This window comes from Pezoporus flaviventris, unplaced genomic scaffold (genome assembly GCF_033815535.1).
Source record: "Pezoporus flaviventris isolate CSIRO_AGI_PZ_B2104156 unplaced genomic scaffold, CSIRO_AGI_Pfla_v1 ptg000088l, whole genome shotgun sequence".
Taxonomy (NCBI): domain Eukaryota; kingdom Metazoa; phylum Chordata; class Aves; order Psittaciformes; family Psittacidae; genus Pezoporus; species Pezoporus flaviventris.
Genome location: NW_026892636.1, coordinates 622902 through 650567, shown reverse-complemented (window position 1 = coordinate 650567; position 27666 = coordinate 622902). Strand labels below are relative to the sequence as shown.

The 27666-nt window shown below is 55.6% G+C and overlaps 1 protein-coding gene across 1 annotated transcript in view; it reads left to right on the top strand.

The window, feature by feature from the left end:
* Nucleotides 1-27666, top strand: part of LOC133280764 (olfactory receptor 14C36-like) — a 781395-nt gene that overhangs the window by 232956 nt on the left and 520773 nt on the right. The gene's annotated exons all lie outside the window — the stretch shown is intronic.

Below are 27666 nucleotides of genomic sequence, written 5' to 3'. Positions count from 1 at the left end.
CGCTGCCGGCTCAGCCAGCCCAACTCACACACCGAGTCCAAAGCAGCCACTCTGGGGAAGTCTCTTGAGGTGTTCTGGCAACTCCTACAGCACCCCAAGATCGCCATCGCCACCCACCTCCTTCCACGCTCCTGTGTCCACAGGCGGCACCGGCTCCGAGACACCAAGACGGGAACCACCAGAGGAGCTGCTCTTGCCTCCTCCACCGGTAGCTTGTGTTCCGTGGGGCAGCTGTCGTCTCCCGGTGCCTCTGCTGGAGGGTTCTGTGGGGTTCTGTGACCTCACACACCTGAACACGGGGAGTTCCAGAATCAGCCACCCCTGTGGTCTCCATGTCCCCAAGGTCATTGTGATGCAGGAGCTCTGACTGGGTCCATGGGGTGCTCTGGAGGTGCTGCAGGCATTCTCTGGGATTCTCTAGGGGTATCCCCAGGATGCCCTGGGAGTGCACAGAGACACAGGGCCGTGGAGCAAGCTGCTCTAGTGGAAGGTGTCCCTGCCCGTGCCTTTGGGGGTTGGAGCTGGCTGAGCTTTAAGGTCCCTTCCAGCCCACTCTGGGATTCCATGATTCTCTGCTGTGCCAACGTCGGTCCCTCTCCACTCCTCGTAGGTGGCCGTGACGCCCTGTTCCATGGCCCACGTTGAGCTGTGACCCCTCGCATGCTCCACCTCCGGACCAAAGGCACTGAGGAAGAGCAGCCCGTGAGGGACCTCCCCGAGCCGGCTGGGCAGAGGCTGGTCCCCCCGCAGCCACTCCCGGAGCACCCCTGGGTGCCCAGCGGCCATGGGCACGATGCTGCGGCCATCCCAAAGCCGTGGCGGTCGCTGTGGATTTGCCCATTGTGACGGGGCCCCCACGGTGAGCGTGGGCTCTTTAAGGAGGGAGAGCCCTGCAGTAACCGGTGCAGAGGAGAGCCCTCCCCTCCCTCGGGGCTTCATGTAACCAAAAACGGGGGTGGGGAAGGTGGGGGAGGGATCATTAAGTGCCTGTTGATGAGCTGTCTGTGGGGGAGGGGGGCGATGGGCCTCACCTCCCCCCCAGCACCCCAAAACGAGGGGGGTGGGGGAGGGTACCCAATGGACACAACCTCCCATCCCCCACCCGGGGGTGTTGGGGGGTGGCACCTCCCCCCCTCTTTATACCCCGGATGGGAGAGGGGAGGATAAAGGGGGGGATGGGGGGGGGGTCTATCCGAAGCCTTATTGACACCGATGTAAATAGCGCGGGGAAGGGGGGGAGGGGAGGCGGGAGGGGTCACCTTAAGAATGTATAAAAAGGAAACTTAACCAATAAATAAAGATTTCACAGGAAATCGAGGCCCCCTCTCCCCCCGCCGTGTTTCGGCCTTTCCCCATCCGCGTTCCGCGATGCTCTCCGCACTTCCGGGTTTGTTGCCGCCGTTGCCTAGCAACGGGGTCTCCGCGTACCGCTTCCCGCGCGTTCCCAGGCCACCTCCCCCCCGCCGCCCCGCTCCCGGCCTCGTTCTGGCGACCGTTGCCCAGGCAACAGCCAATCAGCTCTGAGCTCTCCCCAACTCCTGTCCCCGTTTAACCCCGTCCCAGCTGCCCCCCATGGGGCTGAAATGGGGCCTTTCCTCGCCCCTCCCCCCCCATTTGTCCCCTCTTCCCCTCCCCCACCGCATACCCATTTTCCGCCCTCTCTCCCTTAAGCCCCGCCCCCTCCCTCCCCGTCTTTGCTCACCTGGGCCTGCAGGGGGCGCAGCTGCGCCTGGAGCTTCCCATTGGATGCGGCCAGAGCCCGGAGCTGGATCCAGCGACGGGACTGGAAGGGATGGAGGGGGGGACACAAGGAAATGAGGGACCCCAAAGCCATGGGAGGGACCCAAATACCCCCCAAGACCCCCAAACACCTTAAATATCGCCCCATATTTCCCCACAAGCCTCTCCCTTAACACCAAACCCATCCATAACCCCCAGATCCCCCTCCCAGCACCCCCAAAATTCCCCCTAAAGCCCCAAACTCCCCCATGTCATCCCCTATAGACCCAAAATCCCCCTCCAGGACCCCCAGATATCCCTCATCCCTCCCAAAAAGCGGCGCTGGGACCCTTTAGGGACCCCAAGCCCTCCCCATAACCATCAAATTCCACTTCCCACCCCCCCCAAAGCCCATCAGGCCCCCCCAAATCCCCATATTCCCCCATTGGCACCCACCAGCCGCTGCTTCCCCTCCTGCAGCTGCCTCCTCAGTGGCCCCAGGGCAGTTTCTGGGGAGTCCATGGGGCTGCCCCGTAGCTCTGGGCCCTGCTGGATCTGGGCCCCCCGAGCCCCTGAGAGCCCCGTGGCCTCCAGCATCAACCTGGTGGCAAGGGGGGCCCCAAAGCCAAACGTTGAGGGGAGTTTGGGGGGGCCAAAGGGGTCCAGATCCCATTTTGGGGACCCCAAAAGGGCTGCAGGGACCATGGAGGGGTTGGGGGCACCCCAAAAGGTCCCAGCACTGGGTTTAGGGAGAGTGTGTGGGGGCTTTAAGGACCCCTATGAGCCCAGCCCCCACTTCAGAAGGAAAACCAGGGGGGTTTAAAGTATAGAGGGGGTCCCTAAAGGGTTCTGGGGTTCAGGAGTGGGGAGGAAAAGATCATGGGGGAGGGCCCAGGGCAGTTTTGGGTTGCAGGGGGGGAAACCGGGCTGCAGGATGTATTCGGGGGGTCCTTGAGAGGGTTTTGGGTGCATGGGGGAATCCATCAGGTGGTTTTGGGGTGCATAGTGGGTGCTTTTGGGGTGCAAGGGGTTGTTTTGGGGTGCAGTGGGGGTAGATTTGGGATGCAGAAGTGTGTTTTGGGGTGCAGGGGGGCGGTTTTGGGGTGCCGTGGGGCTTCTGGGATGCATGGGGGTGGTTTTAGGGTGCAGGGGTTGTGTTTTGGTGTGCAGGGGGCATGGTTTTGGTGTGCAGGGGGGCATTCTGGGATGCAGGGGGTTGTTTTGAGGTGCAGGGGGGATGGTTTTGGAGTGCAGAGGGGGTGTTTTTGGATGCAGGGGGGATGGTTTTGGGGTGCAGGGGGGTGTTTTGGTCCCTGTGGGACCCCCCAAAACCCCATAGAGGCCCCCAAAACCCTCTAACGCTCCCCACCCGGCCCCCCAAACCTGAGGGGGTTGGGGGGGGTCGGGGAGGATCATGAGAGGGAACTGGGGGTTCCTGGGGATCCAAATGGGATTTGGAGGGGTCCTAAAGGAATTTGGGCTCCTGTGCATGGATCTGGGAGAAGAAAAGGGGTTGGGGGGGGGTCACAAGGGGGAATTGGGGGGTGCTGGGGGGTTGTTGGGATCCCAATGCAATTTTGGGGGTGTTATAACAAGCAAAGGGGTTTGGGGGGTCCTGAGGGGTTTTGGAGGCTCCCCAATGAGCTTGGGTGTCCCCCCCCCCACTTTGGGGTGCAGCGGATACCTCAGCAGGTCCCTTTTGATCTTCTTCACATTCCTATAGGAACACCCCCCCCCCCCCGCCATGTATTTTAGGGACCGATCCGAGGTTTGGGGTCCCTCCAGATGTTGCAGTTCCTCCCCCCCAGATGTTGGGGTGCCCCCCTCACCGCGGGTGCCGCACGTGGCCCATGATGTACTCCCGGATGGGGGCACAGGGCCCCGTGCACAGCCTGGAGGTGGGGGGGAGACAAAGAGAGGGGGTCAGGAGCACCCCAACCCCCCCAGGACCCCAAAAGCCCCCACTGGGGGGTCCCGCGGGCTCCAACCTGCGCAGGTCGGGATCGGAGGGGAGCTCCAGCTCCGCCATGATGGGCGAAATTGGCGCGCTGGGAGCGCCGCGCGGCACGACGGGAGTTGTAGTCCAAGCCGGGCGGCGCCTTAATGGTGCTGTAAGGGTGTCGCACTGCATCATGGGAGTTGTAGTCCAGGCTGGGCGACTCTAGGACAGGGCTCTCTGGGTGCCGCGTGGCATGATGGGAGTTGTAGTCCCCTCCTGGCCGGAGCCATAACGGCTCTCCATGAACATCCTTTTCCAGAGAGTTCCCCGCATGCGTACAGAACTGTGGGGGTGGTCTCTGGGGGTCGTTTGCTTCCTCCAACGATCTCCATCACTGCTGGCAGCCTTTGAAGCACGCGCAGTGGATGCTCACACCAGCTTAATTGGTTCGTTAGCACCAGAGACAGAGCAATCCTCCCATCCTCCCACTGCTCAGGTGGTTTAACTGCAGCCCATCCTGGGCTCCTGCGGTTCCAGATACTCCTTATCCTGTGTCCTGTTCTTCTGGACTGTTTTTCTTAAACTGTGTCACAGCTGTAAGGATTTCTCTTGTGAGAATTCTCAGTGTGTTCTCCAGCTGCACTCTATGGGATCTTTTTCTCTCTGTGTCACGCACCTCAGTAATTTTCCATTGCTACTGGTACAAAACCATCAAACTTAACATTACTTAAAAGTGATTCTAAAGATTTCTATATTCCATTTTGTGCCCCCCCTTTGTCTCAGTTTGGGGGTGTTTTTTGGATGTTTTGGGCGGTTTTGGAGCTGTTTTGGCTTCTGAACCTGTATCCTGTAGGAGAAGAAGGATAAGTTTGTTTTGGGGTGTTTTAGTGTGTTTTTGGGGTGTTTATGGTACGTTTTGGGCCTCTGACCGTGTATCCCGTAGGAGAATCAAGAGAAGGTGGTGTTGGGGTTTTTTGGGGTGCTTTTGAGATGGTTTTGTGGTGTTTTGGTGGTGGTTTGGGGCTGTTTTGGAGCCATTTGGGGTCTGTTTTGGGGGTCTGACCCTGTATCCCATCGGAGGAGCTGTGATCCCCCCCCCAAGGCCAATGGCATTCCATAGGGAACACAGTCATTCCATAGGGAATGCGCCATTCCATAGGGAGAAGCTGCAGTTCCATAAGGGACACTGAGGATCTTGTGTCTTCTCTGGCACCGTTGACAAAGAGGAGCTGTGACCCTCATTGGAATGTCGGGATTCCATAGGGAATGCTGTGATTCCATATGGGGACGCTGCGGTTCCGTAAGGGACACTAAGCATCTTGGATCTTCTCTGGTACTGTGGACAAATAGGAGCTGTGACCCCCACATAGAACACAGGTTCCCCCCCACCTTGGACACTGGGATTCCATAGGGAGCACTGTGATTCCATAGGGAGGCACTGGGATTCCATAAGGGACACTTGACATCTCCAGTTCCTGGAGTGGATGGAGCCACAGGAGATTCTTCGTGGGACTCGTAGAGGGGATGCTGTGTCCTCCTGTGGACCACCATATGGGGCTGAAGGGGTCTGTATGGGACAAAGGGTATCCGCATGGGGTTAGGAGCATCCTTACGGAGTTAAGAACGCCCATATAGGACATGGGGCTTCCACACGGGACCACCCGCATCCATCTAGGGCTGAGGGCCTCTATATGGGGCTGAGGGACTCTATATGGTCCTACGAGCAGCAACCATATACAACATGGGACCAGCAGCATCCGTATCAGACCAGGGGCCTCCATATGAGACCACAAGCATCCATATGGGATTGAGGGCCTCTATATGAGGCTAGGAGCATCCATATGGGGCTAGGAGTATCCATATACAACATGGGACCTCCATATGGGACCACAAGCATCCATCTAGGGCTTAGGGCTGAGGAACTCCATATGTAGCTATGGGCCTCTATATGAGCATATAGGAGCAAGGGCCTCCGTATGGGACTATGAACTTCATATGTGACATGGGGCCTCCAGATGGGACCACGAGCATCTGCGTTGGGTTGAGGGCTTCCACATGGGGCCATGAGCTTCCATATGGGGCCATGGGTTTCCATATATGACATGGGGCCTCTGTATGGGATCAAATGCAACTCTATGGGACCATATATGCATCCATATGGCACTGAGCACCTTCCCTATAGGGCAGAGGGCTATAAGGGGGTAGAGTATCTCTATGGGGCTGAGGACCAGCTCTTATGGGGCCACAAACCTCTACAGGGGACTGAGAATATCCATCTCTATGGGGCTGGGGGCTTCCCTATGGGATTCAGGCGTTCCCTATAGGCTGAGCTTTCGCTAGGGGGTTCAAGCTTTCTCTATGGGGCTGAGGTCTTCTATAGGGCTGAGGCTTCCTTATAGGTCTCCCGCCCACCCCCACACATCTCCTTTGTCTCCCCCATATCCCTGGGGAGGGGGTGGGCGGAATGGGATGATAGCATTCAAGACAGTAAGGGGTTGCAGGAGCCCCTCCCAGCCCCTCATTTTGAGGCCAAATCCTTAATAATCATAATAATATGCCAATTAATAATTAGGCTCTTCCAGCACTTTCTCCCCCTAAATTATTTCCTAGTGGAAATCAATGGGTTTAACCCCCCCCCTTCCCCCCCCCTTTATAAATCACTATATTTGTATAAATGGTGCCTTTCCAACCCCAAGTCTTGCCTTATTCCACCCATTTTCTCCACGGGGGGGGAGGGGGGGTAGGGGCCTCACTGTGACCCCCCATTGCCCTCCCCAAAATAATCCCCCCCCATTGTGCCTATTATTTTATATGTCCCCATGATCTTATTTAATTATCCCGCCCCCCGTTGTGATGCTGATAGGAATAAAACTGCTGTCCCCCCCTTCCCCACAGTGGTTTGTTCCATAACGGAGGGGTAGAAAAGCGGGGTCGCAACCATTTTGAGGGGCTGGGGGGGTCCAAGCCATTTTGGGTGTTGGGGTCTGCCCCATTTTGGGGTGCTGGGATCCCATTTTGGGGGTGTGTCCCCCATTTTGGGTAGGGTTGGTGACCTCCCTCCTTTTGTGCCCGATGAGACCACCCACAGGAGGAGCGTGGCCAAGCCGGATGGGGCCGGCTCTGATTGTCTGGGCCCGCTTGGGGGCGTGGCTTTGTCCAGTGGGCGGTACCAAGAGGCGGAGCAAGGAGGACTGCACCGGGGTACCCGGGTGCCCTCAATGGAAGCTGGGGGGGGGAGACTGCAGTGCTGCTGAGTGACTTTTAGCGCTATAATGGACCAAATTCCCTTGGGAACACCGTTTCCTTCCACAGCGGCACCCCTTTTGCTGATCCATGGAAGCAGGGAAGCCCAGAAGGAATCACTACAACTTCATTGCGGGATAACGGGGAGTCAGGTTTGGAGTGCGTGCTGCCTGGATGCTATCGGAGATGGAGGGGAGGGAATGGGACAGCGGAGGCGATGCCCTTTGGTCTCCGGAGCCCCTTGGTCCAGGTTTGTCTCCGCCATCCTTTCCCCTAAACGATAACTGCGCATCCGCAGCAGGAGAGCACCCGCAGGCAGTATCCCAGGCTCCGCCGCTCCGGTGCTTTCCTGAGGATGAGCAGGGTCTGTGCTGTCAGGGAACGGAGGCCGGGATCATCCTCATCCAGCAGCGCTTCCAGGGCTGTGATCCAAAGAGACCGGGATGAGCCCCTCCGTAGCCTCCAGCATCCCCCCAGCCCCTGCTCCCTCCTCACCTCTGCAGATCTGCTCCAGCTTCCTTGGGCTTTTCCCTCTTAGGGGCCGTGCAGCCAATCCTGGGCACACAGGGATCCATTGGGATCCGTCAGCATCCATCGGGATCCATCAGGGATGCAGCAGTGGGAACCGGGTTGGGGACCGCAGGGACTCACCAATGAACCTGACGGCTGCCTCTTGCAAGGAGACCTGAGCATCCTGCAGGTACCGCAGGCTCTGGTCCAGGTATCCCTGAGCCCTCTTCCTGCTCCGCTCCAGCTGCAGAAGGAATGGGATGCTATGGAAGGCCCCCATTGGCCGGAGCAGTCCCAACGCTCCCTTTCCCATCCGCATGTGGAACGAGCAGAGCGGTCCAAGGGGTTCCAAGGGGAATAGGGACGGATGCAGGACCCATACCAAGCACTCTGCAACCCTCCACGTCTGCCTCGTGTTCAATAGGCGCCGGAGCTCTTCCCATCCCAGGAGCGTCGCCGCAGCAAGGAGAGCTTCCCAGGAAGCCTGCACAGGATGGGATGGGAGATGGCACCTTGGGGATGATCCCACCCTCGGGAATGTGGGATACCCGAGGTGGGGGGAAGGGTGTTTGTACCTCGGCCACGCTGCAGCTTTGGTCGCTCATGCGGAAGAAGAGCGGGAGCAGCAGATCCCAGATTTTTCTCCTCATCCTCCTCCTGTCACCGCCAAGCACCGACTGCAGCAGGACCCGGAACAGGCGGATGGAGAGCTCGCGGAGCCGGCTGCATCCCTGAAGGGAAGGAGGAAAAGGGGGCACTTGGGCAGATCCTGATGGGATGTGAAGCCCTGGAGCCATCCCCATGCGAGCTCCAAATCACCGCAGGGGTCCCACGCAGCCCTTACTCCATCAAAGAGGGGCCAGAGGTCCTGCACCAGCCCCACGGCAATGGGGCTGGCCTCCTCACTCGGGAGGCGACCCATCACGTTCCGTAGGATCATCAGGGCCTTTATCCTGAGCTCGTCCTCAGCGTCCCAGAGCCAGCGCACCATGTGGGGCAGCAGTCGCTGCAGTTTCCTTGCCTGCAGGAAGAGGTGGGGGCTCCTTCTGGGGAAGCCTTGACCCAAGGCTATGGTCACCAAGGTCATGGCCAAGAGGGGTCCCTATGGCCATGCCCTGCCCCATGGCCAAGAGGGCTCCCCATGAACCATGGCCAAAGGGTTCCCTATGCCCATGCCTTTCCCCTTGGCCAAGAGGGCTCCCCATGAGCCATGGTCAAGAGGGCCCCCCATGCCCATGCCCTGCCCCATAGCCAAGAGGGCTCTCCATGGTTGTGTCCTGCCCCATGGCCATGCCCCGCTCACCAAGACACGTTTCTTTGAGAGCTCCAAGAGTCTTTCCAGCAGCACAGCCGCTGTCACCAGGTTCTGGGGGTCCTCAGCTCCCTCAGCACCACCAGCACCGGAGGCCATGGTCTAAGGCAAACACAGGCATTGAGACCCCATGAGCCTGCAGGGCTCATGGGACTCATCAGGGCCCTTTGGGACTCACAACCAAGTTGGGGATGGAGGTTTCCCGGGTGTCCTGGAGCATCCCCAGCAGCTCTTGTAGGGCCTCTGAAGTCTTGGATATGGTCAGGAACATCTCCCAGATGTCCGCGTCAGCGCTGGAAGGCAGAGCACTGAGTCAGCGTGGTCTGTGCATCCCATGGGATGCCCTATGGGGGTTAGTGGTGGTGCTCCCCATGGGGTGGGATGCAGGGACCCGCTCCTCAGGGATGTCATAGCATCATGGAAAGGGCCTCAAGTTCATCCAATTAAAACTCCAATGCCATGGGGTGGGATGGGGGGACCTGCTCCTCAGGGGTATCATAGCATCATGGAAAGGGCCTTAAGATCTTCCAGTTCCAGACCCTCCGCCATGGGTCTGGATGGACGGACCTGATCCTCAGCATCGTGGAAAGGACCTTAAGATCCTCCAATTCCAGCCCCAACGCTATGGGGTGGGATGCAGACACCTGCTCTTCAGCATCATAGAAAGGGCCTTAAGATCATCCATTGCCATGGGTCCTTGGGCCTGGTGGCCATAAGGACCAAGCCCTCAAGGCTGGTACCTGTATCTCAAGGGCACGTTGAGGACCATGCTGATCGTCAATGCCCTCGGGTGCTTGATGGCCATCAGGGTGAGGAGCATGTCCATCCTGTCCCACGTCGCTTTCCCGCTGCTAATCCGCAGGCAATCGCGGATGCTCCTCACGACACTGGGCATCTGGAAGCGGGAGCAGGGGCGAGGATGGTGCTGGGACCGGATTCCCCACCCCTCTCTGCTGCATCTTGGTACCCAAGAGCCCTCCTAGGTTTAGGATGGAGGAGGAAGGACCAAAGGGGATGGGCACACAGCCATGGGGCACCCACCTCCGCCAACCAGGAGTCGAGGTCGCTCATGACCAGCTCCAGGATGTCCTCTGCCACCCTCCTGTCGAAGATGCTGGAGTCCTTCATGGCCTTGATGACCACGCAGACCATGTCCGTCCTCTCCCATGGATAAAGGGAGCCTGCAAACCTCTATGGAGGAAGGTTGGGAGCATGGGAGCGGCGTTGCCCGTGCTTGGGGAAGCATCCCACCAAAGGGTCAAGCAATGGGGGAAGCTCCATTACCATGGTGAGGTCTCGGGGGCTGGTTTCTTCATCCCATCTGAGCTCTTCCACTTCATGCTCTGGCTTTGGCCTTTCTGAAGAGCAAGGGGGACACAGGAGAGTCAATGGGATAGAGGGGAGTCAATGGGATACAGGAGAGTAAATGGGACAGAGGGGAATCAATGGGACACAGGAGAGTGAATGGAGTACAGGAGAGCCAGTGGGAGACGGGAGAGTCAATGGGACAGAGGGGAGTCAATGGGATACGCAAGAGTCAGTGGGACACAGGAGAGCCAATGGGATACAGGAGAGTCAATGGGCCACAGGGGAGTCAACGGGAGACAAGGGAGACAATGGGACACAGGAGAGTCAATGGGGCACAGGGGAGTCAATGGGATACAGGAGAGTGAATGAGACACAGGAGAGTCAATGGGACGCAGGGGAGTCAATGGGACACAGGGGAGTCAATGGGACACAGGGGCGTCAATGGGATACAGGAGAGTCAATGGGAGGGGTCGGGGGGAGCCCATCACGGCCTCTGGTACCTTCCTGCTCCAGGAGGTACTGATGGAGGCTGCGAAGAGCACCCAGGGCTGGGGAGCTTGTCCTGTCCTCGGCAAAGCAGAAGAGGAGGAGGTGGCCCAGGAGATGGCCCAGGAGATGGCCCAGGAGCTCCTCAGCGGGGCGGGAGCTGAAGTGTCTCTTCCTGGTCAGGTGCAGGTTCTGGGGAGGGAGAAAGAACAGGAACAAAAGGTGAAGAACCCAAAGGAGGAAAGAAAGGAGAAAGAGAAAGAGGAGAAGGGGAAAGAGAGAAGGAGAAGGAGGAGAAGGAGAAAGAGAAGGAGAAGGAGGAAAAGGAGAAAGAGAAGGAGAAGGAGGAGAAGGAGAAAGAGAAGGAGAAGGAGGAAAAGGAGAAAGAGAAGAAGTAGGAGAAAAAGAAAGAGAAGGAGGAGGAGGAGAAGGAGATGGAGGACAAGGAGGAGAAGGAGGAGAAAAGGAGGAGAAGGAGGAGAAGGAGGAGAAAAGGAGGAGAAGGAGGAGGAGAAGGACTAGAAGAAGAACCTGAAGGACAACAAAAGAAGAAGGAAGAATGAAGAAAGAGAAGGAGGAGGAGAAGGACTAGAAGAAGAACCTGAAGGACAGCAAAAGAAGAAGGAAGAATGAAGAAAAAGAAGGAGGAGGAGAAGGAGAAACAAAGAGAAAGACCAGAAGAACCTGAAGGAGAATGAAAGAAGAAAGAAGAAGAAAGGAAAAGGAGAGGGAGAAGAAGAAAGGAGCATGAGCAGAAGCAAGAGCAGGGGAAGAGACAGGAGCAGGGGCAGGGGCAGGAGCAGGGGCAGGGGCAGGGGCAGGAGCAGGGGCAGGAGCAGGAGCAGGAGCAGGAGGAGGAGCAGGAGCAGGGGCAGGAGCAGGAGCAGGGGCAGGAGCAGGGGCAGGAGCAGGGGCAGGAACAGGGGCAGGAACAGGGGCAGGAGCAGGGGCAGGAGCAGGAGCAGGAGCAGGGGCAGGAGCAGGAGCAGGAGCAGGGGCAGGAGCAGGAGCAGGAGGAGGAGCAGGAGCAGGGGCAGGAGCAGGAGCAGGGGCAGGAGCAGGGGCAGGAGCAGGAGCAGGAGCAGGAGCAGGGGCAGGAGCAGGAGCAGGAGCAGGAGCAGGGGCAGGGGCAGGAGCAGGAGCAGGAGCAGGAGCAGGAGCAGGGGCAGGAGCAGGAGCAGGAGCAGGGGCAGGAGCAGGAGCAGGAGCAGGGGCAGGAGCAGGAGCAGGAGCAGGAGCAGGGGCTGGAGCAGGAGCAGGAGGAGGAGCAGGAGCAGGAGCAGGGGCAGGAGCAGGAGCAGGGGCAGGAGCAGGGGCAGGAGCAGGAGCAGGAGCAGGGGCTGGAGCAGGAGCAGGAGGAGGAGCAGGAGCAGGAGCAGGGGCAGGAGCAGGAGCAGGGGCAGGAGCAGGAGCAGGGGCAGGGGCAGGGGCAGGAGCAGGAGCAGGAGCAGGGGCAGGAGCAGGGGCAGGAGCAGGGGCAGGGGCAGGAGCAGGGGCAGGAGCAGGAGCAGGAGCAGGAGCAGGGGCAGGAGCAGGAGCAGGGGCAGGGGCAGGAGCAGGAGCAGGAGCAGGAGCAGGGGCAGGAGCAGGAGCAGGAGCAGGGGCAGGAGCAGGGGCAGGAGCAGGAGCAGGAGCAGGGGCAGGAGCAGGAGCAGGAGCAGGAGCAGGGGCTGGAGCAGGAGCAGGAGGAGGAGCAGGAGCAGGAGCAGGGGCAGGAGCAGGAGCAGGGGCAGGAGCAGGGGCAGGAGCAGGAGCAGGAGCAGGGGCTGGAGCAGGAGCAGGAGGAGGAGCAGGAGCAGGAGCAGGGGCAGGAGCAGGAGCAGGGGCAGGAGCAGGAGCAGGGGCAGGGGCAGGGGCAGGAGCAGGAGCAGGAGCAGGGGCAGGGGCAGGAGCAGGAGCAGGGGCAGGAGCAGGAGCAGGGGCAGGGGCAGGAGCAGGAGCAGGAGCAGGAGCAGGGGCAGGAGCAGGAGCAGGAGCAGGAGCAGGAGCAGGAGCAGACTCAGGATGCTCTGCAGGTCCCCGTCTCCCCGTGCAGGGGTCGCTCTCGCCCGCCCCGGTCCTGCCGGGTCCTTACCCTCAGTGTGCGGTGGTGCCGCAGCAGCTGGGTCAGGGCCGCGATCCTGCCCAGGGCCCTCTCCCTCACGGCGGGGCTTCGGGAGCCGCTGAAGCGCAGCAGGACCTGGGCAGGGGGAGAAGCCGCAGGTGAGCCCCGGAGCTGCGGCAGGGGCTGGACCTGCCCCGCTTCCATTGCAGCTCCCGCTGAGCATCACCGCGGGGCGGGCAGGGATGGAGGCAGCGGCACGGGAAGGGATGCAGGGGGTGAGGGCTTGGTCCCCCCGCTGTGGGTGATGCCCCGGCTGCAAGGACCGAGGCACGGCCCCGCTTCCAGGGCTGGGCTGGAGCTGGCGGTGAAAATCAGTGCCTCAGCACTGCCCCTGCCCTGGGGCTGCAGGGGCTTTGGGTCCTTTCCAACCCAACCCGCTCTGTGCTTCTCCAATTACAGTGTACGTGTAAATGCATGTGAATAGGAATAGAGCCATAGAGCTGAATAGGAATAGGAATAGAGCCATAGAGCTAAATAGATATAGGGTAAGTATAAATATCATAGAATTGTAATTATGAACAGAGATATAGATATATAAATATTCATATAACTATAAACATAAATATGAATATAGAAATATAAAAATATAGATATGAACATAACTATAGATACGAATATTAACACATATAAATATAAATAAATATAGGGTTAGATATAAATACAGATACAGATATTAATATAAGTTAAAATGAAAATACTAATAATATAAATATCTACTTATAAACATAGATATTAATATTAATATCGGTATTAATATAGATATAGTTAAATATAAATGTTGATATTCATCAATATTGCTTTCATTAATTTTTTAATATTAATTGTAGATATCTATATAGAAATAGAAATAGATATAAATAGAAATATATAGATATTGGTTTAAATATATTGATATAAATAGATAAAAATATATCTAAATATATAAGTAGATACAAATATATATACATGTATACATATATGCACATATACACACATACATACATACACACACATATAGACACATACATATGTATACATACATACATATATACACACACATGTATGCATATATATACATATATATACACATATCTATAACAGACAAATTCCTCCTCTAAAGACCTCTTTAGGCAACAGTTCAGGGCAAGGGAACCAGTCCATGGGCCCCAGCAGCCTGGTCCCAGCCCATGGTGCCAGGAGGCAGCAAAGACCCTATCCCGGGGGGGGCTCAGCCTCCTGATGTGGTGTCCCTGCCCTGAGCTCTGCGGGCAGCGACCGCCACCCCCTGCAACCCCCGTGCTCCAGGAGGGCCTTGGGTTACCCAGGGGAGGGAGGGCCCATGGCTCCGGGGGGCCCCATGGGTGAGGAGCAGCCCCCATGCACCCCGCTCTGCACAGGCCAGACCTGCAGGATGCTCTGCAGCTCCTTGCTGCCCCTGGGGTCAGGAGAGTTGAGCACCAGGCTCCGCAACATGTTATCCATGGACTCCAGTGCCTGCAGGGACAGAGCAGAGCCCTTCAGGTACCTACGGGGCTTCAACCGCGGGCATCCCGCAGCCCCAGCGCTCCAAAGGGAGCTGCGGGCTCCTGGAGCTCCTTACTCGGTAGTAGTAGTAGGCATCCAGGACCGAAAGCTCCTCATTCAGAGGCAGGAAGAAGACCCTCCTGCAGCAGGTCTCTATGATGTGTCTCCCTTGGTCCGCAAGCCCTGACTGCACTGAGCTGCAAAGGGAAGAAGGCTCCGGTTGGATGCTGGTGATGGGAGCAGTGGGGTCCCCAGGAGGGATGTGCAGTTGTGGTACCTCAGTTCTGCTATCGCATCCATGGTGAGATGCCGCAACTCCGTGCGCAGCTGGCTCCTGGGCTGCTCTTGGAGCAGTGTCTATAGAGCACAATGGGGATAAGGGACCTGGGAGTCCACCAATGCTGCCCTCACCGGGTGCTGGAGGCCTTCGCCCCATAGCATCCCCATGGGGGTCCCTTCACCTGGATGATCTCTGTGAGCTGGGTCTTATGGCAGAAGACATCCAGGCCCTGTTGCAAGCCGCAGAACCTGGCGGTGCTCAGCAGGGAGCAGACGCTCTCAAGGAATCCAACCGTTTCATACTCAGACTGGAAACCAGGGAGGATGGAGGCACAAACAGGGAGTATGAGAGGGGACGGGGTACTGGAGCACTAGGGGTGAAGACAGCACCCAACAGCACCCATCGGCATCGCAATGGCCGTGCTCACCATGGCTGGCCTGTTGACAAAGGCCTCGATGCGCTCCACGTTGTCCCGCTCCAGTACGTACACGGGTAACCAGCTGGCATCTAACGGAGGAAGAGGAGAGGTTTGGAGAGCAGAGGAAGCTCTGCCCCCCGCCAGCATCCAAGGAAAGTGGTGCTGGTCATAAAGTCATGGAATCATGGAATGGGTTGGGTTGGAAAGGACCCGGAGATCATCCATTGGGTCTTCCAACCCAACCCCTTCTATGGCTCTATGGTCCGATGTCACCAAGGCTGTGTCCAACCTGGCCGTGGATGGAGCATCCACCCTGTGCCAGCACCTCACCCCCTCCATAGGGAACAACTTCCTTCTATCCAAGCGGAACTTCCCCTGTTCCAGTCTGAACCCATCTCCCCTTGTCCTGCTCCCAGACCAACGCTCACCAGTCCTCAATGGCACGACCAGGGTTTCCTCACAGGACTCCAGTGAAGAGATGCATCCCTCAGGAGCCTCATCCCTCTCCCAAGCCTGCCGGCGGGATCTGGGGGCTCTCTCCATTATCCCGCAGGATGCAGGAAAGGGATCGGGATAGCGAAGGGGAAAGCTTGGACCAAACGTAACAGGGCTTGAGCTCAGAAGCAACCCAGTGGCTCCTTCCTCCTGCTCTTTCCTGTCACTCTCTGCTCCCCTGAGCAAAGCACTCAAGTAGGGTGACACAAATGAGGTCACAAAGGGCCCCGTTTTGACCCGTTGCCATGGTGACCCACCTGGGTTCTAGACTGAGGCTGTGGGAGAGCCTGCTGCAGGGCCATGAGCTGGGGCTGTCACCCAAAGCAGCATCCCTGCACCCCAACATGCTGGGTGTGGGGACCCTTCCTTATGGGGCTCAATAAAGATGGGGTTTGGGGTCATATAGGGGTGCCAGCAGTGTTGGGAGGGATGGAGATGCCTGTGGTTGATTGGATTTTGGGGTACCATGCAGTTTTGGGGTAGTTTAGGGGTAACATGAGGATTGGAAGGGATGGAGATGCCTGGGGTTGGTTGGGTTTTGAGGTACCATGTACTTTTGGGGTGGCTTAGGGCTACTGGGATGGATGGAGGTGGCTGGGGCATGGTGGGTTTCTGGCTACCAGATGGGTTATGGGATGCTTTAAGGGTACCAGGGCTATTGGGAGGAGTGGGAACTTTGGGTGTGATGCAGGTGCCTGGGACTGAGGTGAACCAGGACCCTCATGTGAGGACACGGAAGCTGTGGGTCTGCGGGGGTAGCAGAGCTGTAGGGTGGGCATCAGGCCCCATGGGTCTGGGGTGCCCATGGAGGGTGCTGCATCTGCAGAGCTCCTGCAGGTGATGGAAGGCCCTTGAAGGAAGCTGCTGAGAGCCAGGCTGAGAAGAGTGGGGATGGAGAAATGGAAATGAAAATGAAATGAAATTATAGGATGTGTTGCTATAACATGATGTAACATGATATAACATGATAAAACATAATATGTTACATGATATGATGCAAGATATGCTATGAGATGAGGAGGATGAAATGAAATTAAACAAAATGACACCAGACGGACATGAAATGGAAATGAAAATGAAATGAAATTATAGGATTCTATGCTATAACATGATGTAACATGATATAACATGATAAAACATAATATGTTACATGATATGATGCAAGATATGCTATGAGATGAGGAGGATGAAATGAAATTAAACGAAATGACACCAGACGGACATGAAATGGAAATGAAATTAAATTAAATTAATCAAATTATATAATATGGTATGGTATGGTAGGGTAGGGTACGGTACAGTAAGCATGATATTCTATGATAGAGAAGATATGCTATGATATGCTACAATATGATATATGATGGTGTGGCATAGTGCGGTATGACATGATCAGATATGATAGATTATGATATGATACGATATGATAAGATATAATACGATATGATATGATATGATATGATATGATATGGCACAATGTTTTTTGAGAGGAGAGGCACAGCAACGGCCCTGCTTTTATGCCCGGCTGCGTTACGTAGGCGCCGGTGCTTTGTGATGTCATAAACCATGGGTGACGTCACAATCAGCTCTGGGAGCTCAGGTGCCCTGAGGTGGCAATGTGAGCAGGAGAACTTGAGCATCTTCCTGCATTTCCTGTGCTTTGATGGATCCATCCCTGCAAGCAGCCCCAGAGCTCGCTCTTGTGCATTTCCAGGTGGACCTTGGCAGGGGAGGAGCCTCCAGCCCCTTTGCCATGGGAAGCCCCATCCATTGATGGACGCCGTTAATGGGGGAGCAGCCCCAGCCACGCAGGGATGGGGATGCAGCAGGATTAGGCTCAGCTCCCTGGGGGCTGACCCATGGTGCTGCCCCTTTGCCTCAGCACGTACCTGTAGTGCTTGCTTACAGGCTTCATCTGATGGGAGTCAAGTCTTGGGAAACGGGAGAGGTGCCTGAGGACTGGAGGAAAGTAAATGTCACTCCAGTCTTCAAAAAGGGCAAGAAGGAGGACCCGGGTAACTATAGACCGGTCAGCCTCACCTCCATCCCTGGGAAAGTGATGGAACACCTTATCCTTGGTGCCATCTTAAGGCATATCAAGGATAAGAGGGTTATGAGGGGCAGTCAACATGGCTTCACCAAGGGGAAATCATGCTTGGCCAATCTCTTAGCCTTTTATGAGGAAATAACACGGTGGATGGATGATGGCAGAGCGGTGGATGTGGTCTACCTTGACCTCAGCAAAGCATTTGACACAGTCTCCCACGGCATTCTCACAACTAAATTGAGGAAGTGTGGACTGGATGATCAGGTAGTGAGGTGGACTGTGAACTGGCTGAAGGAGAGAAGCCAGAGAGCTGTAGTCTATGGGGCTGAGTCTAGTTGGAGGCCTGTAACTAGTGGAGTGCCTCAAGGGTCAGTACTGGGACCGGTATTATTTAATATATTCATCAACGATTTAGATGAGGGAATTGAGTGTACTATCAGCAAGTTTGCTGATGACACTAAGCTGGGAGGAGTGGCTGACACGCCAGAAGGCTGTGCTGCCATCCAGCGAGACCTGGACAGGCTGGAGAGTTGGGCAGGGAATAACTTGATGAAATATAACAAGGGAGAGTGTAGAGTCCTGCATCTGGGCAGGAACAGCCCCAGGTTCCAGTCTAGGTTTGGGAACGACCTGTTAGAGAGCAGTGTAGGGGAGAGGGACCTGGGGGTCCTAGTGGACAACAGGATGACCATGAGCCAACACTGTGCCCTTGTGGCCAAGAAGGCCAATGGCATCCTGGGGTGTATTAGAGGGGCGGTGGTTAGTAGATCGAGAGAGGTCCTCCTTCCCCTCTCCTCTGCCCTGGTGAGACCCCATCTGGAATATTGTGTCCAGTTCTGGGCCCCTCAGTTCAAGAAGGACAGGGACCTGCTGGAGAGAGTCCAGCGCAGGGCAACGAAGATGATTAAGGGAGTGGAGCATCTCCCTTATGAGGAAAGACTGAGGGAGCTGGGTCTCTATAGTTTGGAGAAGAGGAGACTGAGGGGTGAGCTTATTGGTGTCTATAAATATATAAAGGGGGAGTGTCACGAGGACGGAACCAGGCTCTACTCAGTGGCAAACAATGATAGGACAAGGGGTAATGGGTACAAACTGGAACACAAGAGGTTCCACTTAAACTTGAGAAGAAACTTCTTCTCAGTGAGGGTGACGGAACACTGCAACAGGCTGCCCAGGGAGGTTGTGGAGTCTCCTTCCCTGGAGACATTCAAAACCCGCCTGGACACATTCCTGTGTAACATTATCTAGGTGTTCCTGCTCCGGCAGGGGGATTGGACTAGATGATCTTTCGAGGTCCCTTCCAATCTCTAGCATACTGTGATACTGTGATGCCCAAGAAAAAGGACTTTAATTCTCGCTAAACTGCAGGTTGTAAACCAAATTCTGGGTGATTCGCATAGATAGCAGTTAAAGGATTCCAGTTCCAGAGCATCCTTGGGCAACAAGTTTGTGTCTCGTGTTCTTTGATCAGCTGGATCATCTGTTCTTACCTTATCTCCAATGTTGTTTTCTACATCATACATCATTCTAGTGTGGAGAGCAAAGGCCAGCCTCCATTTACAAAGCAGTGGTAAGATGAAGAACGGAGGAACTTACATGTTTAGTGTGAGGTGTCCCTGCAAATGGCAGGGGGGTTGGAACTGAATGATCTTAAGGTCCTTTCCAACCCTTTCTATAATTATTGCCTCATAGAGCCCCATTATAGCCCCATTGAGCCCCATTATAGCCCCACAGAACCCCATTATAGCATCATACAGCCCATTATAGCCCCATGGAACCCCAATATTGCCTCGTAGAGCCCAATTATTGAGTCATAAACCCCATTATAGCCTCATAAAGCCCCATTATTGCCTCATAGTGCCCCATTATAGTCCCATAGAACCCCATTATTGCCCCATAGAACCCCATTATTGCATCAGAGAGCCCCATTATAACCCGATAGAACCCCATTATAGCCTCATAGACCCCATTATTGCATCATGGTGCCCCATTGTAGCCGCATAGAACCCTATTATAGCCCCATAGAGCCCCATTATTGCCTCATAGAGCCCCACTATAACCCCATAGAGCCCCATTATTGCGTCATAGAGCCCCATTATTGCGTCATAGAGCCCCATTTTTGCCTCATGGAGCCCCATTAGTGGGTCATAGAGCCCCATTATTGCATCATAGAGACCCATTATTGCATCATAGAGCCCCATTACTGCCTCATAGAGACCAATTATAGCCCTCTAGAGCCCCATTATTGCATCATAGAGCCCCATTACTGCCTCACAGAGACCCATTATTGCATCATAGAGACCCATTATAACTCCATAGAGCCCCATTATTACCTCATAGAGCACCATTATTGCCTCATAGAGCCCCATTATTGCCTCATAGACCCCATTATCGCCTCATAGAGCCCCATTATTGCCTCATAGACCCCATTACAGCCTCATAGAGCTCCATTATTGCATCATACAGCCCATTACTGACCCATAGAACCCCATTATTGCCTCATAGAGCCCCATTAATGCCTCATAGATCCCCATTATTGCCTCATAGAGCCCTACTATAGCCCCATTATAGCCTCATAGAGACCTATTATTGCCCCATTCAAGCCCATTATACCCTCATAGATCCGCATTATAGTCCCATAGAGCCCCATTATTGCATCATAGAGCCCCATTATTGCCTCATAGACCCCATTATAGCCTCATAGAGCCACATTATTGTCTCATAGAGCCCTCTTATAGCCTCATAGAGCCCCATTATTGTCTCATAGCCCCATTATTGCCTCATAGAGCCCCATTATAGCGTCACAGAGCCCCATTATTGCCTCAGAGAGATCCATTATTGCCTCAGAGCCCCCATTATAGCCTCATAGAGCCCCATAGAGCCCCATTATTGCATCATACAGGCTATTATAGCCCCATAGAACCCCATTATTGCCTCATAGAGCACCATTATAACCCCATAGACCCGATTATAGCCCCATAGAGCCACATTATTGCCTCATAGAGACCCATTATTGCATCATAGACCCATTATTGCCTCATAGAGCCCCATAATATCCTCATAGAGCCCCATTATTGTGTCATAGAGCCCCATTATTGCGTCATAGTGCCCCATTATTGCCTCATAGAGCCCCATTATTGCCTCATAGTGCCCCATTATTGCGTCATAGAGCCCCATTATTGCGTCATAGTGCCCCATTATTGCCTCATAGAGCCCCATTATTGCGTCATAGTGCCCCATTATTGCCTCATAGAGCCCCATTATTGCATCATAGCACCCCATTATTGCCTCATAGAGCCCCATTATTGCGTCATAGTGCCCAATTATAACCCCATAGAGCCCCATTATTGCATCATACAGCCCATTACTGCCCCATAGAACCCCATGATTGCCTCAAAGAGCCCCATTATTACCTTACAGAGCCCCATGATTGCGTCACAGAGCCTCATTATTGCCTCATAGACCCCATTATATCCTCATAGAGCCCCCTTATTGCCTCATAGAGCCCCATTATTGCCCATAGAGACCCATTACTGCATCATAAACCCCCGTTATTGCCTCATAGGGCCTCAGTATAGGCCTATAGAGCCCCATTATTGCGTCATAGTCCCCCATTATAACCTCATAGAGCCCCATTATTGCCTCATAGAGCCCCATTATTGCCTCATAAACCCCCATTATTGCGTCATAGTGCCCCATTTTAACCCCATAGAGCCCATTATTGCCTCATAGAGCCCCACTATTGCCTCATAAACCCCCATTATTGCCTCCTAGAGCCCCATTATTGCCTCATAGAGGCCCATTATTTCGCCATAGAGCCCCATTATAGCCTCATAGACCCCATTATAGGCTCACACAGCCCCATTATTGCCTCATAGAGATCCATTTTTGCCTCATAGAGCCCCATTATAACCTCATAGAGCCCCCTTATTGCCTCATAGAGCCCCTTATTGCCTCATAGAGCCCCATTATTGCCTCATAGATCCCCCTTATTGCCTCATAGAGCCCCATTATTGCCTCATAGAGACCCATTATTGCATCATAGAGACACATTATTGCCTCATAGAGCCCCGTAATATCCTCATAGAGCCCCATTATTGCATCATAGAGCCCCATTATTGCATCATAGAGCCCCATTATAGCCTCATAGAGCCCCATTATTGCGCCATAGTGCCCCATTATAAGCCCATAGAGCCCCATTATAGCCCCACAGAACCCCATTATTATTTGATGAGAAAATGAACATGGGCCGGCAGTGTGCGCTCGCAGCCCAGAAAGCAACCGTATCCTGGGCTGCATGAAAAGGAGCGTGACCAGCAGGGCAAAGGAGGTGATCCTGCCCCTCTACTCTGCTCTTGTGAGACCTCACCTGGAGCATTGTGTGCAGTTCTGGTGTCCTCAACATAAAAAGGACATGGAACTGTTGGAACAAGACCAGAGGAGGCCACAAGGATGATCAGGGGACTGGAGCACCTCCTGTATGAAGACAGGCTGAGGAAGTTGGGGCTGTTCAGCCTGGAGAAGAGAAGGCTGCGTGGAGACCTCATAGCAGCTTCCAGTATCTGAAGGGGGCCTATAGGGATGCTGGGGAGGGACTCTTCATTAGGGACTGTAGTGACAGGACAAGGGGTAACGGGTTAAAAGTTAAACAGAGGAAGTTTAGATTGGATCTAAGGAGGAAATTCTTTCCTGTGAGGGTGGTGAGGCACTGGAATGGGTTGTCCAGGGAGGCTGTGAATGCTCCATCCCTGGCAGTGTTCAAGACCAGGTTGGACGAGGCCTTGGGTGATATGGTTTAGTGTGAGGTGTCCCTGCTCATGGCAGGGGTTTGGAACTGGATGATCTTAAGGTCCTTTCCAACCCTAATTATTCTATGATTCTATGATTGATTGAATGATGGGGTTGATTGAAGGATATGGTTGATCGAAGAACGGGGTTGATTGGTGATGGTGGTTGATTGAAGGCTGGGGTTGATTGAAGGCTGGGGTTGATTGAAGATGTTTTGATTGAACAATGGTGTTGATTTGCGACTGGGGTTGATTGAAGGATGGAGTTGATTGAAGAACGGGGTTGACTGAAGGGTGGGGTGACTGAAGGATAGTGTTGACTGAAGAATAGGTTTGATTGAAGGATGGGGTTGATTTGTGACTGGGGTTGATTGATGTATGGGGTTGTAAATGATTAACTTCAAGGACGTTAGGCTTTGTTAGCAACTATTATGATGATGGCTTGACTTCATTTGGGAGGGGCTTTACCCACGCTTACTACAAGCGCGCTGATGACTAAAAAGCCAAGGAGCAGTGGGTTTTTTAGGTGAGGCACAGCATGCGCAGAACTGGCCCCGTCCTTTACGCCTGATGTTTGTCTGCCAGGGCCTAGCGAGCTTGGACGGTGACAGCAAAGTCCTCCGGTCGCAGGCTTGGTTAGAGTGTCCTTTTCTGAGATGGATGGCCTTACAGGGCCCAACGAGCTCCGTCTGCCCGGTTTGAAGTTAGAGCTGTCCTTCTCCGAGGATGGTTGCCCAAGGCTGGTGAGCCCATCCTGCCATGGACACACTTTGTCTGCCCCTTCAGTTGAGACCGGTCTGGAATGGGAGACCCTACCGGAGGCATGAGCCACCACCAGCGTAGCTCCCAACCTCACTGGGGCATGCAGGCTCTTCCCCCACCACAGGGGGGTGTCCATGAAAGAGATAACCCCAGTATACCCCATTATACCCCATTATAACCACATTATAATCCATTATAACCACATCATAACTCCATTATACCCCATTATCTCCCAATATACCCCATTATACTCTATCATAACCACATTATAACCGCATTGTAACCCCTTTATATGCCATTATAACACATTATACCCAATTATAACTTTATTACAACGCATTTTAATCTATTATACCCTATTATACCGCCATTATACCCGTTGTACCCTATTATAACCACATTATACCCCATTATAACCGCATTATACCCCATTATTACCCATTATACCACATTATAACCCATTATACCCCATTGTAACCCCATTATACCCTATTATAGGCCATTATAATCCAATATAACCCCATTATACCCCATTGTAACCCCATTATAACCCATTATACCCAATTATAACCTTATTACAACCCATTATACCCTCTTATACAACCATTATACCCCATTATAACCCAATTATACCCCATTATAACCCAGTATATGACCCTAAAAGTGCTGTTTTCACCCCAAAATGATGTTGACAGCAAAGGAGCCTTTAATGGTGGCGGGGTGGGCTCTCAGGCCCAGCGCCTGCAGCAGCTCCAGGGTGCCGGTTCGGGGCAGCAGCAGCGGAGTTGGGGTGGGTCCGGATGGAGCTGGACTGGGGCTGGATGGAGCCGGGATGGGTCCGGATGGAACCGTATTGGATCTGGATGGATCCGGATGGGGCCGGGATGGGTCCAGATGGAGCCGTGTTGAGCCCCGATGGAGCTGGATTGGGTCTGGTTGGAGGCGGACCAGACCCGGATGGGGCCGAATGGGATCGGGATGGAGCAGAATTGGGTTGGGATAGGGATGAATCATATTGGGATGGAGACGAATGGGATTGGAATCGGACTGCACTGGGTCCAAATGGAGCTGAATGGGGTCAGGATAGGGATGAATGGGATCAGGATGGGACCGAATTGGATCTGAATGGAGACGAATGGGATTGGGATGTGGCTGAACTGGGTCCAAAAGGAGCGGAACTGGATCGGGATGGGACCGAATGGGATCGGGATGCAGCTGAATAGGATTCTGATGGGACTGAATTGGGTCGAAATGGAGGGGAACTGAATTGGGATGGAGCCGAACTGGGTCTGAAGGGAGAGGAATGGGATTGGGATGGGACTGAATCAGATCAGGATGGAGCCGAATTGGGTCTGACTGGAGCTGAATGGGATTGGGATGGAGCAGAATTGGGTCCAAATGGAGCCGAACAGGATCGGAATGGGACTGAATTGGATCTGAATGGAGCCGAGTGGGATTGGGATGGGACCGAACTGGGTCATTCCGGAGCTGTGGATCATGCCAGAACACTGGATCCTGTTGGAACACAAACGGATCCTGATGGAGCCGAACCGGATCATGCTGGGATATTGGATCATTCCGGAGCATTGGATCACAATGGAGCCAAACTGGATCATCCTGGATTCCCGGATCATTCTGGAGCCATGGATCATTCCAGAGCTCTGGATCATTCTGGATCCCTGCATCATCCTGGATCCCTGGATCATTCTGGAACCTTGGATCATTCCGGATCCTTGAATCATCCCAGATCCCTGGATCATTCTGGATCCCTGGATCATCCCAGATCCCTGGATCATCCCAGATCCCTGGATCATGCCGGAGCTGCACCAGGCTCTCTGGGAGCATGGAATCATCCTGAAGCACCGGCTCATGCTGCAGCTCCCCCTCATTCCAGAGCCCTGGATCATCTGGGAGCACTGGATCCCATTGGTATCGCAGCTCCTGGTGCTTGGGAGCAGATCCTATGGGATCTGGATCCGGATGCTCCACACATGGACACGGATCCAGGTCCGGATCCGGTTGCGGGGGAGAGTGCTGACACAGACACGAAATTCCATGGGGCTGGAAGAGCGGAACCGGGCCCCAGGAGGGGGGCTCAGGGATGGGAGGGAGAGTCACCGTTGCCCACCATTGTCTCCATTGACCTTATTGCCCCCCATTTCCCATTACCCCTAATTACCACAATTGCCCCTGTTACCCCATTACCCCCCCATTGCCACCCGTTACCCCCATTCCCAACTTACTTCCCACTGCTCCGCACTGGATCCAAAGATGGGGCTGGGGATGCCCCGGTCCCGCCGCGCATCCGGTTGCGGCTCCCATTGAGGCTCCAGGGGCCGCCGGTTCGAGCCCCGAGCTCCCGGGTTCGGGTCCCGGTGCCCCCGGAGCAGCGGCGAGAGCCGGAGGGGGGAAGCCCCGGTGCCCCCCCCACGGAGCAGCGCCCCCAGCACCGAGCGGCGCCGCTCCCGTAGCAGCACCGGGGCCCGGTGCAACAGCGCCCCCAAGCGGGCGGCCAGGACCCGCGCTATGGGGTGTTGGGGGGCGGGCACTGGGACCCCCAAGTTATGGGGCGCCCCCTTTGTGCCCCCTAAGTTATGGGGCGGGGTCTGGGGGTCCCCGTTTGTGCCCTCCCCCAAGTTATGGGGCACCCCCTTTGTGGCCCCCAAGGTATGGGGCGGGGTCTGGGTCCCCCCTATGGAGCCGCCCAAGTTATGGGGCACCCCCTCTGTGCCCCCCTCAAAGTTATGGGGCACCCCTATAGTGCGGGGGGCGCCGAGGCCCCGCCCCACGTGACCCGAGGTGACCTGGAGGGCGAAGAGCCCGCGGGGGTGGGGCAGGAGGCGGTGCCGGGTGATGACCACGTGACGCGGGGGGGGGAGGGGGCTGCGGGGGGCGCGCAGGGGCCAGGATCGGGCCCGGGCCCCGCCCCCTCCCCCCCCCGCGCCCGCCCCAGTTTGGTCCCGTCCGGTTCCCGCCAATTTCGCCCATCATGGCGGAGCTGGAGCTCCCCTCCGATCCCGACCTGCGCAGGTTGGAGCCCGCGGGACCCCCCAGTGGGGGCTTTTGGGGTCCGGGGGGGGTTGGGGTGCTCCTGACCCCCTCTCTTTGTCTCCCCCCCACCTCCAGGCTGTGCACGGGGCCCTGTGCCCCCATCCGGGAGTACATCATGGGCCACGTGCGGCACCCGCGGTGAGGGGGGCACCCCAACATCTGGAGGGACCCCAAACCTCGGATCGGTCCCTAAAATACATGGCGGGGGTGGGGGGGGTGTTCCTATAGGAATGTGAAGATCAAAGGGAACCTGCTGTGGTATCCGCTGCACCCCAAAGTGGGGGGGGGACACCCAAGCTCATTGGGGAGCCTCCAAAAGCCCTCAGGACCCCCCCCCCAAACCCCTTTGCTTGTTAGGACCCCCCCAAAATTGCATTGGGATCCCAACAACCCCCCAGCACCCCCCAGTTCCCCCTTGTGACCCCCTCCAACCCCTTTTCTTCTCCCAGATCCATGCACAGGAGCCCAAATTCCTTTAGGACCCCTCCAAATCCCATTGGGATCCCCAGGAACCCCCAGTTCCCTCCCATGATCCTCCCCGACCCCCCCCTAACCCTTCCTTTAACCCCCCCCAGGTTTCCTCCTTAACTCGGGGCTCAGGTACCAGCACCTCAAGGAGATTCAGGTTTGGGGGGCGGGGTGGGGAGCGTTAGAGGGTTTTGGGGGGGCTCTGTGGGGTTTTGGGGGATCCCACAGGGACCAAAACACACCTCTGCACCCCAAAACCATCCCCCCTGCATCCAAAAACACCCCCTCTGCACTCCAAAACCATCCCCCCTGCACCTCAAAACAACCCCCTGCATCCCAAAACGCCACCCCCGCACCCCGAAACCATGCCCCCTGCACACCAAAACAAAACCTCTGCACCCTAAAACCACCCCCATGCATCCCAGAAGCCCCACGGCACCCCAAAACCTCCCCCCTGCACCCCAAAACAACCCCCTGCACCCCAAAAGCACCCACTGTGCACCCCAAATCTACCCCCACTGCACCCCAAAACAACCCCCTGCACCCCAAAAGCACCCACTGTGCACCCCAAAACAACCCCTCTGCACCCCAAAACCACCCTATGGATTCCCCCATGCACCCAAAACCCTCTCAAGGACCCCCCCCGAATACATCCTGCAGCCGGGTTTCCCCCCTTGCAACCCAAAACTGCCCCTGGGCCCTCCCCCATGATCTTTTCCTCCCCACTCCTGAACCCCAGAACCCTTTAGGGAACCCCTCTATACTTTAAACCCCCCTGGGTTTCCTTCTGAAGTGGGTGCTGGGCTCATAGGGGTCCTTAAAGACCCCCCCCCCCACTCTCCCTAAACCCAGTACTGACACCTTTCGGGGTGCCCCCCCCCAACCTCCATGGTCCCTGCAGCCCTTTTGGGGTCCCCAAAATGGGATCTGGACCCCTTTGGGCCCCCCAAACTCCCCTCAACGTTTGGCTTTGGGGCCCCCCTTGCCACCAGGTTGATGCTGGAGGCCGCGGGGCTCTCAGGGGCTCGGGGGGCCCAGATCCAGCAGGGCCCAGAGCTACGGGGCAGCCCCATGGACTCCCCAGAAGCTGCCCTGGGGCCACTGAGGAGGCAGCTGCAGGAGGGGAAGCAGCGGCTGGTGGGTGCCAACGGGGGAATATGGGGATTTGGGGGGGTCCTGATGGGCCTGGGGGGGTCTGGGGGGTGGAATTTGATGGTTATGGGGAGGGGTTGGGGTC